General features: G+C 43.9%; 1 protein-coding gene across 2 annotated transcripts in view; it reads right to left on the bottom strand.

The window, feature by feature from the left end:
* The window catches only part of MYBPC2 (myosin binding protein C2), a 128348-nt gene that overhangs the window by 67451 nt on the left and 40926 nt on the right, over window positions 1-19971 (bottom strand). The gene's annotated exons all lie outside the window — the stretch shown is intronic.

The raw sequence follows: 19971 nt of genomic DNA, 5'->3' as shown, positions 1-19971 counted from the left end.
TATTGACACTCTCCAGCGATTATCAGACAATCCAATAAATCACACAGCTCAAAGGGGCGAGCTACATATTTTATATTTTCACGCTGTTTTCGAATAAATACATTTTTTTTTATTTCACTTCATTAAAGCTTCATTAAAGCTGAATTGCAATACCAGATTCAACTCAAGGGCAGGAGGGGCGCTGTTGCCAAAAGAAAAATTGATCAAATCCAGTACAGCCACTTTATGATTGTTCTTCATCACATACCATAGAAAATTCATTGGGTTAAAATTTGGAGACATAGTGACATATTTAATAAGACTGATGTTTTGTATTAAGAATGCGGCTTGTGCACCCAACTGTAATAATCGGATGAGTGCTATCCGTTATTTTGATGGATAGCACTCGTCCCCATGTTGTTCTATGGGGCTGTGCAAATGTCCGATTTTTTTCCTTCGACTGAGTCAGTCCAAGGAAAAAGTCGCAACATGCACAAGTTGCCTCCGATAATCGGATGGCACGTGCCCATTCATGTCTATGGGTTAGTTTAAAGCATTTCGGTTCATTTTGAAAAAAGTAGGGTGGAAAAACTCCAATAATTCGTGTACATGAAAGTAGACCAACGATATCAATGACCACCATGTAAAACTTATTTTGCTTGTGGTTGTAAAATCTCAAAGCTTGCCGGTTTCCCAGTATTAAAAGGGCTTCTCAGGGATAACAAGTTGTCCCCTATTTAAAAGTTAAGGGATAAGTTACTGATTGGTGGGGTTCCAACACTGGGACCCGAACAGATTGGCAAAACAGGGAATTTTTATCCCCAATGGGTCTATTTTACCCCATTACAAAATGGAGAATCTGTGCGTATGCCCGACTGCCGCTTAATTTTTTCTCTATGTGGCAGACAAAAAAAGTAGAGTACATTGTCCAGTACCCCCATAGGGAATGAACTGAGCAACATTCACACGGAAACTCTGTTCTAAGGGTTCGCTCACACCACTGTATTTTCCTCTGTAGTGCAATCCGACAAAACATTGGTTTGCACTTGGACCAAAGTTATTCTATGGGGCCACACACAAGTCCACTTTTTTCCTTGAACCAAGTGCCAGTCCGAGGAAAAAATTGCAGCAGGTCTGAATTTGATTTGATACTCGAATCGCACTAGGCCATGCAAGTCCGTGGAAACTATCGGACTGTACTCAGATGACATCCGAGGGTGGTCCGATTTCCACACACTGACACAATGGAGAAGATGGAGAAATTTGGCTCTCCATCTTCTCCTCAGTCTTCACAGTGCGCTCCGATTCTCTCATCCAAGAAAATTGGACCACACTCAGCTGACACTGATCAAATGGTCATAGATTCTCAGATGAGAGAATCTATGGCCATTTGACCCTAGCCTAACAGGGATAAAAGTTCTTCTTCCATTCATTCTGCCATACGGTGTTGGTCATAGTGGATAGACCTCCACTGATCAACAAGTTACAACTTATCGTGTGGATAGTTGATAACTTGCTTTCATTGAAAAAACCCTTTAAGCTTCTTTTTCAAGTGTCCAATTTTATGTGTGTATACAATGATGCCAAAGTGATCATACACTTTTACTAACAGGGGTATGCAACTCTGCATACCCCGCTCATGCCTTCTGTGCACTAAAGAGCATTAGCGCTGCTGTTATTATGCAATACACACTTTAATAAATTAATACTATGATGTATCAAATACTTGATCATCTGCCCAGCCTGGATTGAATCATTCTGTTGTTAACTAAACAATCAACATCATCCCCATATAGCGAGCATTTTGGCAACATTATCAAGGGATGACTAAGAGAATCATTACTCATTTGTCTCTTTTGCCCAGAAATGTTAGCGGTGCCAAAAACTTCAGTATGTTTTTTGAAACATTCTTAAGGGAACACTCACACAAGAAGAAAATGAAGAAACTAAACATGAAATATAGCTACCCTCACTTTTTGTTAGTCTGCAGCATTTTCTACACAATCCAAAAAAAATAAATTTTTGTTTAGTGTTTCTTTAAAAAGGACCTGTCACCAGATCAAAATAGCTATTTTTTTGCTCTTATTTTAACCTCGTTGCTCCCTTGAGTAGTCAATTTTTTATAAAAATTCACCAATCAGTTCTAAACACACGAGCTTTTTTATTTAGTGCCATTCTTTGTGGGCTTTACTAAGTACAAAGTAATTATGCAGAGCAACCTAAAGACACGCCCCAGAGGATCCTGTGAGCAATGCCTTCTTAGTAAAGAATGTAAAAAATTGCCCCCCTCAAAAAGTAATAATAATAAAAAAACTGAATACTCAGGTGAGCAGCAGGAATAAAATAAGAGCAAGAAACTTGCAAATTTTAAGGCTTCTTTAGGTTATCATAACACCACTATTTTAGGAATGGTGACTATTAGTTAAATGATGGATAAACTTTAAAACTAACAATTATACTTGTGGTTTATTTTCTATGATTGTGTTGCTCAATTTTTTGAGGGAAACTCATATTTTTGAAGTGACTGTACAACTGTATGATAAAGAGTGAAGACAGATTATCACAAATTCAGGACTGCATGCAACCAGTGGCAGATTATTATGAAGGTAATCTGGGCAGTCATTCAAAACTCAGGACTCTGGGGCTAAGCCTGTGACCGGGTTGCTCTCATTCTAATTTTGAATATGGATTTGTCAGGAGGTGAGTAAATGTTTTTTTTAAATTTCAGACTGCAAAAGAGAACAATGGGTAATGAATTGGAGGGGTGAGATGTAGACAGTGGGAAATTAATTGGAGGGGTGAGATGTAGATAGTTGGTAAAGAATTGGAGGAGTGAGAGGTAGACAGTGGGTAATAAATTAGAGTGGTGAGAGGTAGACAGTGGGAAATACATTGGAGGAGTGAGAGGTAGACAGTGGGAAATGAATTGGAAGGGTGAGAGGTAGATAGTGGGTAATGAATTGGAGGGATGAGATGTAGATATTGGGTAATGAATTGTAGGAGTGAGAGGTAGACAGTGGGAAATGAATTGGAAGGGTGAGAGGTAGATAGTGGGTAATGAATTGGAAGGGTGAGAGCAGGATAGTGGGTAATGAATTGGAGGGGTGAGAGGTAGATAGTGGGTAATGAAGTGGAGGGATGAGATGTAGATATTGGGTAATGAATTGGAGGGGTGAGAGGTAGACAGTGGGTAATGAATTGGAGGGATGGGATGTAGATAGTGAGTAATGAATTGGAGGGGTGGGATGTAGATAGTGGGTAATGAATTGGAAGAGTGAGAGGTAGACAGTGGGTAATAAATTGGAATGGTGAGAGGTAGACAGTGGGAAATGAATTAGAGGGGTGAGAGGTAGACAGTGGGAAATGAATTGGAAGGGTGAGAGGTAGATAGTGGGTAATGAATTGGAGGGATGAGAGGTAGACAGTGGGGAATGAATTGGAGGGGTGAGAGATAGACAGTGGGTAATGAATTGTGTGGGTGAGAGGTAGATACTGGGTAATAAATTGGAAGGGTGAGATGTAGATAGTGGGTAATGAATTGGAGGGGTGAGAGGTAGATAGTGGGCAATGAACTGGAGGGGTGAGATGTAGACAGTGGGAAATGAATTGGAGGGGTGAGTGGTAGATAGTGGGTAATAAATTGGAAGGGTGAGATGTAGATAGTAGGTAATGAATTGGAAGGGTGAGAGGTAGACAGCGGTTAAGAAATTGGAGGGGTGAGAGGTAGACAGTGGGTAATAATTTGGAGGGGTGAGAGGTCGACAGTGGGTGATAAATTGGAGGGTTGAGATGTAGACAGTGGGCAATGAATTGTAGGGGTGAGATGTAGACAGTGGGTAATAAATTGGAGGAGTGAGATGTAGACAGTGGGTAATAAATTGGAGGCGTAGGATGTAGACAGTGGGTAATGAATTGGAGGGGTGAGCGGTAGACTGTGGGTAATAAATTGGAGAGGTGAGGGGTAGACAGTGGGAAATGAATTGGAGATGACAGTGATTGATAAATTGGGATTAAAAGGAAGGCAGAAATGAATTGAGGGGACAGTAGATAATGCATTGTAGAGGAATAAAAGTGGCTGATTAAGAATTGGGAAGGAGATAAAATTGGGTTATAAATTGGGGGAGGTATTGGGTAATAAATTGGGGGCAAGTGGGCAATGGATTTATATATTCAATTGGAGACGTACAGAGGCTAATGAATATATATATATTTTAGTGTGGGAGTAGCTAATTAATTTGGCTAACTTAATTTTATTAATAAGCACATAGGGAAAATATATATTCTTGTACCGTGTTAGCCAGTAGATAGAAAAATATTTATATTTGAGAGTCCTCAGTGGTTGATACTGTTAGAACCCTCCTGTTTGTTTTTTGCATCTTGTGTTTTGCGGTCACGTGACCATCTGCCTTTATATTCCAGCTCCACCCTTTTGGCTGTGCTGGACTTCAGTGTTTGACTGTTTCTCTAGCCAGGTGCTTCTGTGCCTATATCTCTCAGTTCGCTTGGTTCTTCTGGGACCTCTAGTACCTTTTTGTCAGTTTGTCTTTTGTGTTCTGCAACATCTTCACTGTTTAGGAGGTGTCACATTTTTGTCCCAGTCCTTAGTTCTTTTAGGAACCCCTCCCTTTATGCTATAGGTCTCTGTTCAGACTAGCCGAGGACTAAGGCGGGTCTGTTCGCTAGGAACAGGCAGCCCGCTACATCGTAGGGATTCAGCTTAGTCTTACTGTAGGGACAGCTTTCCTCTATCTTTCCTTAGTTCATGTTGCAGATCATAACAGATACCTTTTAATGGCTAACTGAAAAGATGGCAACAAATTGCAAGCTTTCGAGACTACGAAGAGCTTTAAGTATTAGCCTGATGAAGAGACCTGCGTAGTCTCGACAGCTTGCAATTTGTTACTTTCTTTTCAGTTAGCCATTAAAAGGTATCAACCACTGAGGACTCTCAAATCTAAATATTTTTAATGAGCACAGTAATTTATGTTTTTATGGGGGAGCTCATTGGCTTATTATATACTAATATTGTGGTCCATATTTGTATTCAGAGGTGAAACGCAAGATGTTTTTGAGTCAAGAATCATATACCGACAGTCCCCAATTTATGAACATCCGACTTAAATACAACTCGTAAATACGAATGTCGGATGTTCAAAGAAAATTTGAAAAATAAAAATAATACTCACCTATCTGGTCGCTCCGCTACTTGCCGTCCAGTCCTTTAAATTTTCGTAGTCACGCGCCACATCTCTGTCCTTTTCACTATAGGCCAGGACTTTTGTTTACAGTTAGGTCCATATATATTTGGACAGAGACAACATTTTTCTAATTTTGGTTCTAGACATTACCACAATGAATTTTAAACAAAACAATTCATATGCAGTTGAAGTTCAGACTTTCAGCTTTCATTTGAGGGTATCCACATTAAAATTGGATGAAGGGTTTAGGAGTTTCAGCTCCTTAACATGTGCCACCCTGTTTTTAAAGGGACCAAAAGTAATTGGACAGATTAAATAATTGTAAATTAAATGGTCATTTCTAGTACTTGGTTGAAAACCCTTTGTTGGCAATGACTGCCTGAAGTCTTGAACTCATTGACATCACCAGACGCTGTGTTTCCTCCTTTTTGATGCTCTGCCAGGCCGTCACTGCGGTGGTTTTCAGTTGCTGTTTGTTTGTGGGCCTTTCTGTCTGAAGTTTAGTCTTTAACAAGTGAAATGCATGCTCAATTGGGTTGAGATCAGGTGACTGACTTGGCCATTCAAGAATATTCCACTTCTTTGCTTTAATAAACTCCTGGGTTGCTTTGGCTTTATGTTTTGGGTCATTGTCCATCTGTAGTATGAAACGACGACCAATCAGTTTGGCTGCATTTGGCTGGATCTGAGCACACAGTATGGCTCTGAAGACATCAGAATTCATTTGGCTGCTTCTGTCCTGTGTCACATCATCGATAAACACTAGTGACCCAGTGCCACTGGCAGCCATGCATGCCCAAGCCATCACACCACCTCCGCCGTGTTTTACAGATGATGTGGTATGCTTTGGATCATGAGCTGTACCACGCTAGAGGTTTATTTTGGTTTCATCTGTCCAAAGAATGTTCTTCCAGAACTGTGCTGGCTTTTTTAGATTTTTTTTTAGCAAAGTCCAGTCTAGCCTTTTTATTCTTGATGCTTATGAGTGGCTTGCACCGTGCAATGAACCCTCTGTATTTACTTTCATGCAGTCTTCTCTTTATGGTAGATTTGGATATTGATACGCCTACCTCCTGGAGAGTGTTGTTCACTTGGTTAGCTGTTATGAAGGGGTTTCTCTTCACCATGGAGATTATTCTGCGATCATCCACCACTTTTGTCTTCCGTGGGTGCCCAGGTCTTTTTGCATTGATGAGTTCACCAGTGCTTTCTTTCTTTCTCAGAATGTACCAAACTGTAGATTTTGCCACTCCTAATATTGTAGCAATTTCTCGGATGGTTTTTTTCTGTTTTTGCGCTTAAGGATGGCTTGTTTCACCTGCATGGAGAGCTCCTTTGACCGCATGTTTACTTCACAGCAAAACCTTCCAAATGCAAGCACCATACCTCAAATCAACTCCAGGCCTTTTATCTGCTTAATTGAGAATGACATAACGAAGGGATTGCCCACACCTGTCCATGAAATAGCCTTGGAGTCAATTGTCCAATTACTTTTGGTCCCTTTAAAAACAGGGTGGCACATGTTAAGGAGCTGAAACTCCTAAACCCTTCATCCAATTTTAATGTGGATACCCTCAAATGAAAGCTGAAAGTCTGAACTTCAACTGCATCTGAATTGTTTTGTTTAAAATTCATTGTGGTAATGTCTAGAACCAAAATTAGAAAAATGTTGTCTGTCCAAATATATATGGACCTAACTGTATGTCTAGGCTGGAGGTCACTTTGCATCATAAAGTCTCAACGTCACCAAAATGTGTATAATGCTTAGTAACTGCTAATGATAACTTATTACATTAATTGCTTTTCCCCCCATACATTATAATTACCTATAAGATTCAATACTTCACTTAGATCTTCCTAATGAAAACCAGCATTACCCACAGCTCGGCCAAAGACTCATCCGGCCAAATAGTGTTTTGATGTGCAATGAAAAGGGGAAAGAACCTCGAAACAACTGTCTGCAAATGGGTTTTTAGTTGGCTAATATCCTTTGCCATGTGGACAGGTTCAAGAAAGGGTTTGATATAATTTTATGCAAATTTCAACATTAATTGCATGCTAATTGGAACACTTCCCAATGTTAGAAATGTCGCACATTAATGTGGAATTTTGCACAAATTTCGATATTTTTTTATGTGTGTTAAAAAAAGATGAAAGTATAAATATATTTATTTCACACCTTTTTTAACACAGCTATGACCTGTCTAGAAAGTGCAACTATTTTGGAACTTTTATATAGAAATGCAAACATAAATATGTTATACATCATGCCAAAAAGGTTAACTACTAGTGATGGGCGAGCATGCTTGGCACTGCTCGATACTCGATCGAGCGTCAGGGTGCTCGATCGAGTAGCAAGCAGTGATGAGTATCATGTGGTGCACGAGTACTCAGATCTCTGGAAGTGAATTATCTGAGTCAGGAGCAGAGAAATCAAGAAAGAGAAAGAGAGAGAGAGATTTTTTGCGGCCTCCGGAAAAATGCTTAACTTTGCCATTCACTTCCATTATGCTCGCTACTTGAGTCGAGCACATCTGAGTGTCAGACGTGCTCGATTCGACTACCACACACTGGAGCATTTCACTGCTCAATTAACACTTTTAACTACTTTCTTTTACATTTTTAAGCTTTGGAACAGGTAGCAATAACTATTGTAATAAATAAAGTAACAAATAAAGTAAAACATTGATACATTTGTCTTAGGCATTTATGAGAATAAAACGACGCAAATTGTGCCAAAAATCTTTGGTGCAAACGGAATGATAAATTTCACCCTGTGTTTTTCCTTCTGGATAAGAAGAACTGTTATGCATTCTATACATTGGTCATCATATATCATTTCCTCCCCCCACTAAAGAAAAAACCACAGTAAGTGTTCAATTTCCCTGTAGGGCCAACATAGGAAAAATGACTCAATATGGCACTTGATGGACACGTTTGATAACATTCTCCTCCGTCAGCCTCCTCCAATTGAAAAACTATTTTTCCATGTGCAGAGCTTTAATTTCGAGGAGGTGAATGGACAGATCTGGTATTATGCTCCTTCATCAGCAGTTACTTTAGGAACAAGAGAGTTGCGCCGTCTGTAAGGGAGGGTGTACTAACAAGAGTAGGAGAACCTGTCATACTTAAAATACATACATAAAATCTTGTCCCCAACACATTCGCTAAAATAATAGAATTAACTTTTAGACTGTTCCTCCTTTGCAACTGATTAAAGCTTTATTAGTAGCTGACAATCCAAAACATGAAACATTTCGGTCCAAAGAGTGGACCTTCATCAGTGATACAGATTACCCAGGATAAACAATATGGGAAATGAGCGCAATAGTGGAGGAACCACTGCTGTAAAGTAGAGAGATGAAACTCCACTGTTTGGACCGGAACATTTAATGTTTTGGACTGGAATTACTAATAAAGATTTAACCAGTTATTCTTCGGAGTCCCAAGTCTTACATTCATTGTTCTATGGGATTGGATCCTACTGGGGCTCCTAATTGCCAGAAGTGCCGTTCAAAACCCTAACCATGGAATACAAAGCCATTCACAACCTGTCTCCTCCATATATCTCTGACCTAGTCTCCCGTTACATACCCGCACGCAACCTCCGATCCTCACAAGATCTCCTTCTCTACTCCCCTCTTATCTCCTCCTCCCACAATCGCATACAAGATTTCCCCTGTGCTTCCCCCCTACTCTGGAACTCTCTACCCCAACACATCAGACTCTCGTCGACCGTGGAAACCTTCAAAAGGAGCCTGAAGACCCACCTCTTCCGACAAGCCTACAACCTGCAGTAACCACCGCTGCATGACCAGCTCTACCCTCACCTAATGTATCCTCACCCATCCCTAATAGATTGTGAGCCCTCGCGGGCAGGGTCCTCGCTCCTCCTGTACCAGTCGCTGTCACATTGTGTTCAAGATTATTGTACTTGTTTTTGCTATGAATACCCCTTTTCACATGTAAAGCGCCATGGAATAAATGGCGCTATAACAATAAATAATAATAATAATCTACTCAACTGCATATTGTTCCTGCTTTGTAGCACACTTTGCTCCTAAAAATTGTCTTTTATGACTTTCACCATTCTTATTATATATTTTAGACACTTTGGCCATGATTCATCAAGACCGGCACTGTTTGCGCTGGTCTTGATGAGATAGCATGCCGTAATCAGAAACTTCACGCCTCTTAATGAAAATGAATCAGTAGCATCTGTAAAGTGGCATGTGTCTCTGAGCACCTGGACACAAATCTTACTCCAGTCAGGAACTGATTTAAGCTTTTCAGCATAAAGTACGCCAGAGCCCATCATGGATTAGACGTGTTGTGGTGTCACACCCCTCATTTTTGCAGAGCTGGACTAAACTGGTGTGAAAACGCCAAAAGTTGCAAACTTTTTGCACAACTCCACATTTTGCAACTTTTCAAAGCGATTTACACTAGAATTTTGGTGAATAAGTGTGCAAATTGCCTCTTCAGAGAAAAAGAGGACTTGTACTCTATAGCGCCACCTATTGGAAGCAGCAATCCTGCAAGTCACAATCAACCCCTTAACGAGTCATGCAATAGCCTCCTTACCTTGACGTGCCAGAGCTGGTGTGTTACTCTCCATAAGGAGAAACGCTACCCCTTAGACCTCAGTCCAGAGCCTCTCACCTAGCCAAATCAGTTCTCATACTTTGCACTGACGAGGGCCAACAGCCCGAAACACCGTGTCTGCAAATTGAGATGCTGATTTGGCTTTTATCCTAAGTCATATTGCACGACTCGTTAAAGGGTTGATTGTGACTTGTAGGATTGCTACTTCCAATAGGTGGCGCTATAGAGTACAAGTCCTCTTTTTCTCTGAAGAGGCAATTTGCATATTAAATTTCCCAGAGGAGCATTGCATGGCGAATAAGCCTGCTTACCTTGACATGCCAGAGCTGGTGTGTCACTCTCCATAAGGAGAAACGCTACCCCTTAGACCTCGGTGAATAAGTGTGAACTTTCCAGTAAAAGGGCCAGGTTTTGCATGAAAAGTGCAAATTTTTGCCACAAAGTAAGCCAAATAAGAGCCTAGACAGTCTAAAAATGTGCCAAATTTATCAACGTCATGAATTACTAAAATCTGACCTAATATAGCACTCAGATCTAAGATTTAGACAGAATTGATAAATATGCCCCATTCTCTTCTTTATAACTAGTGTTGAGCCACCCCCGTAGTGTTCGAGTTCGGTTCGGTTCGTCGAACACCCATGTGTTCGCCGAACTGTTCATCGAACTGTTCGTCGAACACCTTTGAACACCGTTAAAACCAATGGCAGGCAAACAAAAACACATAGAAACACATAGAAAACACCTTCAAAGGTGTCCAAAAGCTGACAAACTGCTCAGAAGACACAACTAACACATGGAAAAGTGACAAGTACATATAGTCATGCGAAAAGAAAAGAGGTGGAGGAGTAAAAGGAGGGGGAGACACAAATATAGGCATGTCATGCCCTTCTAAAATCCAAAAAGTGAGAAGCCGACACGTTCAGTCCGCTCCTGCCCGTGCCACCTCCGTGTCGCCGGGTTTGTGCCAGAGCCGCGGTGAACCCTGACGGCCAGCCCCCCTCTCCCAATACTGGTGCCTGTCCGCTGGTGGGTCGAGCGAGCCCCCCTGTGGTGGAGGCAGCTCTAAGCTTTTTAATTTAAATGGTCTCTCTAATTTGAATGAATACACTTTAAATCCATTTACAAGGATCTATTGGAGGGCAAGTCTCATGCCAGCAGCCGCGTAATTCCAGCTCCAGTAGCGTCCACTAAAGCTGCTGCAGTTAAAAAACTTTTATAAGGATCGAGCTCGGCTGTCCACCGCAAGGCATCCTACTGCCAGTCCCAGCCCCTATGCCTTGGGGTGCCTCCTGATGCTCTTCACTGAGTATCCTGTGGTCCCGAAGCATTTCCTTTGAAAAAATTAAGTGTCCAAACTACAGGAGGTGTAGCTTGCTTAACAGCCGGGATAATCCGCTGACTAGCAGACACTGCTACTAGGCACGAAGTATTTCCTGGGCTAGATGCAGTTAAAAATTTGTAATTAGATACTCTCGTTGGATGCTGAGAAAGCATTCCATAGAGTCTCCTGGCACGCCATATATGATTCTCTTAAAAAGCTTGGGGTAGGGGTCTAGGGGACCCTTTTATAGCCAAAATCACGGCCCTGTATCACAATACGTCACCTAGGCTGAAGATAAATGGAACTGTAGCACCCTGAGGGCTCGGTTGCTACAGAGGTATTGCATCTCACCCAGAGGTGTGATATCTCACTCTCAGGTAAGGATGGAGTGTGGATCAGGACCCGACACCTGCATGCATTACACCACATTGCCGTGGGGCAGGGCGACCAATATGCTTCTGAGATGGGCACGACAGTCCCTGTCCCTGGCTGGAGTGGGGGGAGGGAACACTGAGGAAGGGGAACCCTGTAGTGCAGGAGCAGGGAGGAAGCAGTTCCTGGGTGCATTGAGAAGGGAGTATAAAAGGTGGGCACCATCTTAGTTCAGTGCAGAGAAGTCTGAGCAGAAGTGGCAGGGAGCAGGGGCTCTGCATGAGCTCTGCTCCGGAGGCGGGCCTAGTAACAGAGGCCCAGGCCTGGAAGAGGGAGAAGGAAGGAACAGGAGCGGAGAAGGCTCCAGGAACGAGGAATGAAGGGATCCCAGGGGTGCGGACGGGCGAGTCGCCACCGCACGCCCGAATCCACCTGCGTGGAGGGGTCAGGCCAAAGGGGGAGACCGGTCCACGAAACTAGTGGAGGCAGGAAACGACCCTCAGCTAGAAACCGGAGGCTCTGACATTTTATGTGGCGCAGCCCCTCGCTACACCCGCTAGGAAGGCACCACATAGGGTCAGGGAAACTGGCGCCAAGTTTACCAAGAGGAGGCCCGAGGCAGCCGGACAGAAGGGTTGGTAAGAAAGGCCAGACAAAGGACACACAAAGGGGGTCCTGTGAAGCGCTCCAAAGTTATCTGGGAGTTGTCTGAGCCCCTCACCTGGTGAGCACAGTACGACGTGGGCAGCCGTTACCTGCAGACGTGGTCTGGATAATAAGAACTGTGAGTAAAGGCCCTGGACTGCATCACTGACTCCGTGTCGTTACTGCTGCTGCCCTGCACCATCACCCCCATCCTCCGCATACACTGCCCTGAGGCTATACTCCTCCCGTGGGGAGCTATGCTACGCTCTGCTGCACCCACAACACCAGCCTCAGCGGTCTGCCCTGCAGCGGCGGTTCACTCTGACCGCAATCCACGGGTGGCGTAGTCGGACATTTAAACATCAAAACCACATAAATAGTTCCGCCACTGGTTTGACCACCCTGAGCCACGGAACCGGGTCGCCGCCACAAAGACTACAACCACCAGCATCCACCAAAAAGGGTCCGGCTCTGGGTGTCCCAAGGCCCAGGGGGTGCATCAGAACATTTTCATCACCTTTCACAATCACCAATGGGACAAGGCAGGGATGTCCTCTGTCCCCTCTCTTATACATCCTAGTGACGGAGCACCTGCTCTCATCAATTCGCCATAACCCCAATATTAGGTGGATTGAGGTGGGAGGCACCGAGTACAAGTGCTCTCTATTTGCTGATGATGTCCTAGTATATATCACTCAATCACATATATCCATCCATGCTGTTATGGCTGAAATAGATCACTTTGTTACATGGTCAAATTTTAAAATCAATGCAGCGAAGTCTGAGGCCCTCGATGTCTCCCTCCCCAAATCCATATAGGTTTCCATCCAGTCCAACTTTCCCTTTGCCTGGCCCTCACAAGGTATCAAATACTTAGGAATTCCTATTCATAGAGACCTCTCCCATCTATGTTATCTTAATTTTGGGCCCTTTATTGAACAACTCCATACAGACCACGGTTGGCAAGTTAGAACTGTAAGATTCACTACGTGAACCACTGGTGTTTTGTGGAAAAGCACATGTACACTGTGTTCCAAATTATTATGAAAAAAGTGTTTAGGAGTGATAAGGGAAGAATTTGTTTGTTTGTCAGTTAAACTCATTGATGGTGATGTGTGTCAGGGCTCTTTATATCACTGTAAGCAATTGCAGACACCTGTGCTAATTAGTTTGGCAGGTGTGTCCAATGAAAGGCAAGACTACTTAAGAAGGCTGTCTCACATTATTAAGCAGCCTACATTTTCTGCCAAAATGGGAAAGAAAAAGGATGTGTCGGCTGCTGAGAAGCAACAAATTGTGGAGTGTTTAGGTCAAGGCATGACTACAATCAACATTGTGCGATGATCAGGATGAAGTGTCTTGGCAATCAAGAAGTATGTAGCTGATTCACAGTACACACGTGTGCGTGCTGATAAGGGCAAATTGAGGACTCTTTCCTACAGGCAATTACGTCAGGTTAAAAGAGCAGCGGCAAAAAAGCCTTGTCATAGCAGCAGACAAGTTTTTGAAGCTGCTGGTGCCTCCAACGTCCCCCGAACAACAAGATGCAGGGTCCTTCAGAGGTTTGCAGCTGTGCATACGCCATCCTGTCGACCTCCTCTATCCACTTCACACAAGCAGAAACGGCTCCAGTGGGCTAAACATTACATGAAGACTGATTTCAAAACTGTTTTGTTCACGGATGAGTGTCGTGCAGCGCTTGATGGTCCAGATGGATGGAGTGGAGGATGGCTGGTTGATGGACACCCCACGCAAACACGGCTACAGCGCCAACAAGGAGGAGGTGGAGTAATGTTTTGGGCTGGAATCATGGGGAGAGAGATTGTCGGCCCCTTTAGGATCGCTGAAGGCGCTAAAGATGAACTCCATAATATATGTGGATTTTCTCAAACAGCACTTCCTGCCATGGTTCAAGAAGAAGAACCTTGTATTTCACAGCAAGATCATTTTTTTGCATGATAATGCACCATCTCATGCTGCACATAAAACATCTGCATCTCTGGCTGATATGGGCATAAAAGGGGACAAACTTATGGTGTGACCCCCATGCTCCCCTGACCTCTACCCCATTCAGAACCTCTGGAGCATCATCAAAAGGAGTGTCTATGATGGCGGGAGGCAGTTCACATCTAAGCAACACCTCTGGGAGGGTATTCTGTCCTCATGCAAAACAATTGAAGCAGAAACCATCCAAAACCTGACAAATTCAATGGACGAGAGAGTTCAGAAGCTCCTTTCGAACAAGGGGTCCTATGTGAAAATGTAACATCACCTAGAATAAAGTTTTGAGTTGAAAACTGTTTGATTTCAGTTTCTAATAACCTGCTAATGCTTATAATTTCAAAAATGACCATTTTTTTGGTCTTTATTAAAATGAAAAGGTTGATCGAAAAGTTTGGGGGATCTAAGAGTGTGGCAACCCAGTAGTCATGATTACTTCGAATTCTGACAATATGAGGGTCATGTTGCAGGTAGTGCAGCAAGAAGGCACTTATGTGTCTTGCGCATCTCGGAGCCCCAAAATTATTTTCCGGGCTAGATGCAGCTAAAAATTATTATTACTTTTAAATCTGGTGGAGCTTAGTATAGTTGGCCTAATAGGATCAGTGCTGCACACTGCTACAAAGCCCAAATTATTTTCCAGCCAAGATACAGATAAACATGATTAGTAATATTAAATCTGGTGGAGCTTATTATAGATGGCCTAATAGAATCAGTGCTGCACACTGCTACAAAGCCCAAATTATTTTCCAGCCAAGATACAGATAAACATGATTAGTAATTTGAAAGCTTAAAACGGTTGGTAGGGTGATTTTAACTAATCATCAAGCTTTTACTCTCCCCAGGATGACACAGGGGTAGAAAAGTCGTTTCGGTTCCATGATTTGTTCATCTTTATGAACGTGAGTCTGTCTACATTATCAGTGGAGAGCCGCGTGCGCTTATCTGTCAGCACACCACCAGCAGCGCTGAACACACGTTCAGACAGAACGCTGGCTGCGGGGCATGACAAGATCTCCAAGGCGTAAGTGGCTAGCTCCGGCCATTTATCCAGATTGGAAGCCCAAAAAGAGCAAGGGTCCAGTGACACAGTCATGGCTTCAATGTTTACTTGGAGATACTCCTGTACCATCGTCTCTAGGCGTTGACTATGTGTCAGACTTCTTGTCTCCTGTGGCCTTGCAAAGGATGGGCTAAAAAAGTGGTGAAATGATTCCGCAAAATTGATGTTACCAGCAGATACTGTGGTTCTGTTACGGTTTGAGTGCTGAACACTTGACGGTCCCACGGTTGGCAAGTTGGAACTGTGAGATTCACTACGTGCACCACTGGTGTTTTGTGGAAAAGCACATGTAAGATTCTGCAACAGTCTCTGCTGATACTCCTGCATGCGTGCATCCCTTTCTATGGCAGGAATAATTTCGGCAAATTTACTTTTGTACCGGAGATCTAACAGTGTGGCAACCCAGTAGTCAGGATTATTTCTAATTCTCACAATTCGAGGGTCATGTTGCAGGTAGTACAGCAAGAAGGCACTCATGTGTGTTGCGCATCCAGGAGCACCAAGTCCCTGTTGTGTTGGTGGCGAGGTAACAATCATGCTTCCTTTCTCTGTCCTCTCCCCCCAACCTCGCACAACAGAAATGTGATCAAGGTCTCCCTCATCTGATGAGTCTTCCATCAGTTCGTCCTCCACTTCTTCCTGGGCTCCTGCACCTTCCTCACTAGTTTGGCTGCTACCATGCGCCCTGGTAAAACCATCTCCCCCACCCTCACATGCCTGCCGCCTTGGTGCTGCCGACCGTCTGGACCTTGCAGATGTTAGCCCTTCCGCATACAACTCCTCCTCCTCTACTTCCTCCACCTCCTCTTGTGCCACCACCTGACTCCGAATTCTGTTTAACATGTGCTCCAGCATGTAAATCACCGGAATAGTCATGCTGATAATGGCATCGTCAGCACTAAACATCTTCGTCGCCATTTCAAAACTGTGCAGAAGGGTGCATAGGTCCCTGATCTGAGACCACTCCTCCAGCGTGATTTGCCCCACCTCTGGATCTCGTTGGCCCAGGCTATACGTCAGAACGTATTGCACCAGGGCTTGTCGGTGCTGCCACAGTCGCTGCAACATGTGCAGAGTTGAATTCCACCGGGTAGGCACATCGCATTTTAGCCGGTGAAGTGGCAGGCCCAACGACTTCTGTAGAGATGTAAGTCGCTGAGCTGCGGGATGCGAACGGCGGAAGTGAGCACACAGCGACCGTGTCCTCTGCAGAAGGCCATCTAGTCTGGGATAGTGGGCTAAAAATTGCTGGACAACCAGGTTCAACACGTGAGCCATACAAGGCACGTGTGTGACATTGCCCCGGCGAAGGGCCGCACCCAGGTTTGCAGCATTGTCGCACACGGCCTTCCCTGGTTTCAGGTCCATTGGAGACAACCATTCATGAAATTGGTTCTCCAGAGCTGACCGCAACTCCTCAGCTGTGTGACTCACATTTCCCAGACATTTCAAAGTAAAAACCGCCTGATGACGTTGAGCCCTACTGCCAGCATAGTAAGGAGGTGTGCAGGATCCCTTCTGCGCAGTTAGAAAGCTTGTGGCATGACCAGACAGGCTTTGGGTGCAGGTGGAAGACCGAGAGGAGGTTGAGGAGGCAGAAGCAGTGGAGGAACTTTGACATAAAGAGGATTGACGCAAAACTCGTGGGGACGGCAAGACTTGGACAGCAGCCCCTTGTCCTGCTGTCACCATAGTTACCCAGTGCCCAGTCAGCGACATGTAACGCCCCTGTCCATGCCTACTCGTCCAAGTGTCTGTGGTGAAATGCACCCTGTCACACACAGAGTTTCTCAAAGAAGCGGTGATGTTGTGTGCGACATGCTGGTGGAGCGCAGGCACACCTTTCTTTGAGAAGTAGTGCCGACTGGGCATCTGGTACTGGGGCACTGCGACGGACATAAGGTCTCGAAAATCCTCTGTGTCCACCAGGCGGAAAGGCAGCATTTCTGTAGCCAAGAGCTTGCAGATGGTGAAATTCAACCTCTTATCTTTCTCATGGCTAGGAGGAAATGGTCTTTTACTTGTCCACATCTGAGGGACCGAGGGCTGGCTATTGTGCTTAGACGGGGTTGATAAGGGTGTCCCCGGCAAACTGCCGGTCTGTGAGGAAGATGCAGGCGGACATGTTAGGTTGCCTTCATCCAAAGGTGGTGCTATCGATGTCGGACAGCGCTCAACACCAGCTGGTGTTACCACCTCCAAAGAAAATGATGACCTGCCAATCACGCTGGCTGTTGCGGGTAAAGAGGTGGCAGGTCTGCGCCCCAAAACAGGTGTGACTGCTGTGCCCCCAGTCACAGAGGATGAAGAGGCCGCGGATGCACAAGATATGGCAGACGGTGGTTGGCCCGGCCGGCTAGGCCGCATTGTAGCACACTGAGCTTCCCACTGCAACTTATGCTTCATGTCCATGTGCCGGTTCATGCATGAAGTACTCAAACTATGTATTTTTTGGCCTCTACTTAGCTTTTGCTGACAAATGTTACAGATAACACGAGTTGGGTAATCTTTATCGATCTGAAAAAATGCCCAGGCTATGCAAGGCTTAGCACCCATGCGACCTGAAGAGCCACCACGACTTGTGGTGAGAGGCAGAGTTGTGTTTGAAGATGCAGTTGTTGACGTGCTTCCAGTACTACGTCTCTGTCCAGGAAGGCGCAACCTGACCTCGTCGTCACTAGCATCTTCCTCCACCTCCTCTGCTGACCTCATCTCTTGGCTGACTGTGGGTTGACAGTAAGTGGGATCTCCAACCTCATCATCATCACCCTGTGCGTTATCACACCCGTCGTCCTCAGAGCCAACCTGTTCCTGCCCTGACAAAAAACTAAAGTTGTCGCTCCAATCAGGTATTTGAGTCTCATCATCGTCTTCCTCATTGTCTCCACCAACAGGAGTTGCAGTTTGGGAATGAGGGTCTACATTATGGTCAGAACCTTCTGCGTCTGGTCCTGGATCCGACTCATAAAGATTCTGGGCATCAGTGCAGATCATTTCCTCGTCTGGATTCACAGAAGCGCTGGAGTCGACCTCTGATTCCCAGGCTATAGTATGAGTAAACAGCTCTGCAGACTCAACCATCTGTTCTACCTCATACTCAGACGGGCAGCTGGAGATTTGGGAGCTGTGAGGAAGCAAGTGCGATTGGGGTGACACTTTTGAGGACTGGAGTATTTGTGATGTTGAAGTTGATGTGGAGGAGAGCCCACTTAAAGGAGCACTTGATATCCGTTGAAGCACCTGCTGTTTTTGTGCCTCATCTGGAATTTGTAGCGATTGGCGTGGCCGTAAGAAAGGGATCTTATCACATTGTCCGCTAAAAGAAGTAGACATTTTAGTTTGGCTGGAAGATGGTCTTTCTTCTGCAGATGTTACTGTTGCTTTAACACCTACCCCACGGACACAACCTTTTTTCCCCTTCCCAACACGCCTATTCCCCTTTCCACCAGCAGCAGGCCTTTTTCCACTCATTTTGGTGGTTAACTAATTCACAACTCTGGAGTTGTTTGCACAAAAAAACAATGGATGGGAACCGAGCAGAGCTGAGTGGCCAAACTGTGGTATTAGGCCAAAACTATTGGCTGGGTTAGATGGAGAAAAAAATTATATTCGATTTGCAACCTGATGGAGGTCAGTATAGATGGACTAATAGAACAAGTCCCACACACAGCTAGAAGCCCAAATATTTTTTCAGAAGTAGATGCAGAAAAAAAATATATTCAGTTTGCAACCTGATGGAGGTCAGTATATATTGACTAATAGAGAAAGTCCCACACACTGCTAGAAGGCCAAATATTTTTTCAGAGCTAGATGCAGACAAAAAATTATTTTGAATTTGCAACCTGATGGAGGTCAGTATAGGTGGACTAATAGAACAAGTCCCACACACTGCTAGAAGGCCAAATATTTTTTCAGAGCTAGATGCAGAAAAAAATTATATTCAGTTTGCAACCTGATGGAGGTCAGTATAGATGGACTAATAGAACAAGTCCCACACACAGCTAGAAGCCCAAATATTTTTTCAGAGGTAGATGCAGAAAAAAATTATATGCAGTTTGCAACCTGATGGAGGTCTGTATAGATGGATTAATAGAACAAGTCCCACACACAGCTAGAAGCCCAATATTTTTTCAGAGGTAGATGCAGAAAAAAAATTATTTTTAATTTGCAACCTGATGGAGGTCAGTATAGATGGACTAATAGAGAAAGTCCCACACACTGCTAGAAGGCCAAATATTTTTTCAGAGCTAGATGCAGAAAAAAATTATATTCAGTTTGCAACCTGATGGAGGTCAGTATAGATGGACTAATAGAACAAGTCCCACACACAGCTAGAAGCCCAAATATTTTTTCAGAGGTAGATGCAGATAAAAATTATTTTTAATTTGCAACCTGATGGAGGTCAGTTTAGATGGACTAATAGAGAATGTCCCACACACTGCTAGAAGGCCAAATATTTTTTCAGAGCTAGATGCAGATAAAAATTATTTTTAATTTGCAACCTGATGGAGGTCAGTATAGATGGACTTATAGAACAAGTCCCACACACAGCTAGAAGCCCAAATATTTTTTCAGAGGTAGATGCAGATAAAAATTATTTTTAATTTGCAACCTGATGGAGGTCAGTATAGATGGACTAATAGAGAAAGTCCCACACACTGCTAGAAGGCCAAATATTTTTTCAGAGCTAGATGCAGATAAAAATTATTTTTAATTTGCAACCTGATGGAGGTCAGTATAGATGGACTAATAGAGAAAGTCCCACACACTACTAGAAGGCCAAATAT

This window comes from Phyllobates terribilis, unplaced genomic scaffold (assembly GCF_046119375.1).
Source record: "Phyllobates terribilis strain yellow unplaced genomic scaffold, ASM4611937v1 Scaffold_12__6_contigs__length_324123572, whole genome shotgun sequence".
Taxonomy (NCBI): Eukaryota; Metazoa; Chordata; class Amphibia; order Anura; family Dendrobatidae; genus Phyllobates; species Phyllobates terribilis.
This window is presented reverse-complemented; position numbering and strand designations above follow the sequence as displayed.